The sequence below is a fragment of the Schistocerca piceifrons genome, chromosome 6, assembly GCF_021461385.2.
Source record: "Schistocerca piceifrons isolate TAMUIC-IGC-003096 chromosome 6, iqSchPice1.1, whole genome shotgun sequence".
NCBI classification, from domain to species: Eukaryota; Metazoa; Arthropoda; class Insecta; order Orthoptera; family Acrididae; genus Schistocerca; species Schistocerca piceifrons.
This window is the reverse complement of record NC_060143.1, coordinates 193,134,912-193,138,048: the sequence shown is the minus strand read 5'-3', so window position 1 is coordinate 193,138,048 and position 3,137 is coordinate 193,134,912. Positions and strand designations below refer to the sequence as shown.

Here is a 3,137-nt window from a genome sequence, read left to right as displayed (position 1 = left end):
TTTAGTGTCTGTGTTTTGCAACCGCACCGCAAAACCGTGCGATTAGTAGACGAAAGGACGTGCCTCTCCAATAGGAACCGAAAACATTTGATCGCAAGGTCAAAGGTTAACCGATTCCTCCACAGCAAAACACGTCTGATATATTCTATACGACACTGGTGACCGGATGTGCGTCACATGGCAGGAATATGTTGTCGACCCACCTAACTTGTACACTTAGCGAATGGGTAAAAAGATTCTTCTATCATGCCCGATTTAGGTTTTCTTGTTAATGTGATAATCACTCCCAAAAAAGTCATGAAAACATAAGAGTTTGTCACATAAACAGCAATAAATGAATGTAACAGTTTCACAGTCGCACAGTTTTCCCTGTGCTCTGTCAAAACATACGTTTTTTTACGTTTTCATTCAACGACCCCATACTACGGCGCAGTTACCTCGCATCGGACGGACGGACCGACGGACAGATAATACTTGCCTGAAAATAAAAAATTAAACTTTTCACTCGAGGGAAGACTTGAACCAAGGACCTCTCGTTCCGCAACTGCTCACGCTAATATCCTTGATGTTGCCTATGTTGCACATGGACTACTCAGTTTGTATATTTTGCTTATTTTTTTCATAGTTCCACACAACTTCTTCCTGTTTTCTCGATTGCTCTGTGTTCAGTTTTTCAACGCCTATCCACTGTGCCAACTTATAACTAAATCTGAGGGGGGTGTGATGGGGAGGTTCCCTTGTAAGAATCTAAAAATGAATTAAGAGAATATATTTCGGCCGTAAATGCACTTCGTCTCGTTTAAACTGTTAAACTTCGTATTCTGTTGGTCGTTCATGATACAAAGAAAAAGTTAATTTAGTCGTGGCTCGGAGACAGGAAAACACCATAAAGGTCGGTGAATTCGTACATAAAGAAAAGCCGCTAGCGTAAGTAAACAAACGTGTATTCGCTCACAAGTAGCAGAACTGGCAAGACGCAAACAAGGCGTGATAGCCTCACCATTGCTGAAAGCAGACTGATCTTGTGACCGGACACATTGAGCTACCGTTACGGCTGTGGAACACGTCATGATTTTGTGTGCCATCCTTGCGTAGGAGCCGTACTAATCTTCTCTGTATCGGTGCAATTTTAGTATATGTACCGCCGAAGCGAGTACTCTCGGTTGTGGACTCTTTGAGTGACAGTGACCGATACAAAGTATAAAACCACAGCTAAAAATTTCAAAATCACTTTTCTGGAAAAAGTTAGAGAATTGTGTCTTCCTGTTATTGATGTTAATGTCCTAGTCGTGCTCTAGACACCCTACCAATATGAATGAAGCCTGAGAGTGGAAGTTGATATGACCCCTTGCGAGCAGAATCGAGAGTGGAGCTTTCGCGCCTGCAGATTGCACACCATGAGCAAGATGGAAAAAATTAAAAACAGAGTAGTACTAGATGCAAAACAGTTGGCAGACTTCTGTGAAGCTATTTCACGTTTATCTCTACTTGCATGATCCCTGTTCGCGACCACAGCACCGGACAGTGCAAATTCAGACGAAAGCGTTAGCAGGAAATCCAGAGCATTGTTCAGAACACACCCCTGTCGGTTGCTTTGTGTTACATGCACTGTCCTGTCTTAGTTTTTACTGTTGACTCCTGCAGAAACCAGGACTTTCAACAATTAACAAAGCAACAAACGTAACAGTTTGGACACTAACCGCTGGCTAGAGAGGAGGACGTCCGTTCATGGAAGTAAACTTTTATTTTATGTAGTGGTAGAGGGAGAGGAAAATAAATGTACATTAGGAGTGACAGAGAATGTGACGGGGACGGAGAAGGGGAGGTGGGTGAAGAGACAGTACGAGAAACAGAAGTTGCCGCCGCGCACGAACTGAGAACAAAGAACCGCGGCGCTGCTGGCAGGACGTGCGCTGTGCATTGTGAGCAGAGACCTGCGCTAACTTATTGTGCGTGACGAGGAACAGAAAATTTGCTGCCTGCTCCGACCGAACCCAGCAGCCACGAAGCCCTTCGTGGAAATCCTCAAGGTTGGTCCCATTGTCATCCCTTCCCTCTCAGTGAACATTTCTCATTCAGGGCACGATATTAATCTTTGCACCTGCGACAAATTTGTGTTTAATTTTATGTAATCCGTACAAACGTTCCATTCCATATGTATTCTACAGTTAATATTTATTTTAGTTTAGAAGACGTTAACAAGGCAGTTCTCATACTGGGTGATCAAAAAGTCAGTACAAATTTGAAAACTGAATAAATCACGGAATTATGTAGATAGAGAGGTACAAATGGACACACATGCTTGGAATGACATGGGGTTTTATTAGAACCAAAAACATACAAAGGTTCAAAAAATGTCCGACAAATGGCGCTTCATCTGATCAGAATAGCAATAATTAGCATAACAAAGTAAGACAAAGCAAAGATGATGGCCTTTACAGGAAATGCTCAATATGTGCACCATCGTTCCTCAACAATAGCTGTAGTCGAGGAATAATGTTGTGAACAGCACTGTAAAGCATGTCTGGAGTTATGGTGAGGCATTGGCGTCGGATGTTGTCTTTCAGCATCCCTAGAGATGTCGGTCCATCACGATACACTTGCGACTTCAGGTAACCCCAAAGCCAATAATCACACGGACTGACGTCTGGTGACCCGGAAAGCCAAGCATGACGAAAGTGGCGGCTGAGCACACGATCATCACCAAACAACGCGCGCAAGAGTTCTTTCACGCGTCTAGCAATATGGGGTGGAGCGCCATCCTGCATAAACATCGTACGTTCCAGTAGGTGTTCATCAGCCAGGCTGGGGATGGTGCGATTCTATAACATATCGGCGTACCTCTCACCCGTAACGGCGGTAGCAGTCACTGACGTTTTGCTGTCCAGCGCCATCTGTCGGACATTTTGTGAACTTTGTTTTTATTTTAGGTTCTAATAAAACCCCATGTCATTCCAAGCATGTGTGACAATTTTTACCTCTCTATCTACATTATTACGTGTTTTTTTTTAAGTTTTCTAATTTATACTGACTTTTTGATCACCCGGTATATTTTGTGATTCACTTCCTAATGATTGTTTTATGTATGTCGTTGAGCACATTGGAAACCAGCAGACTTATGCTCTATGTAATGCTAC

General features: G+C 43.1%; 1 non-coding gene across 1 annotated transcript; it reads right to left on the bottom strand.

Moving 5' to 3' along the window:
• Nucleotides 1–1,050: 1,050 nt before the first annotated feature.
• LOC124803841 lies at nucleotides 1,051–1,157 on the bottom strand. The gene has a single exon (XR_007017313.1). It is a non-coding gene; the product is annotated as a U6 spliceosomal RNA (small nuclear RNA).
• Between the last annotated feature and the right edge of the window lie 1,980 nt (nucleotides 1,158–3,137).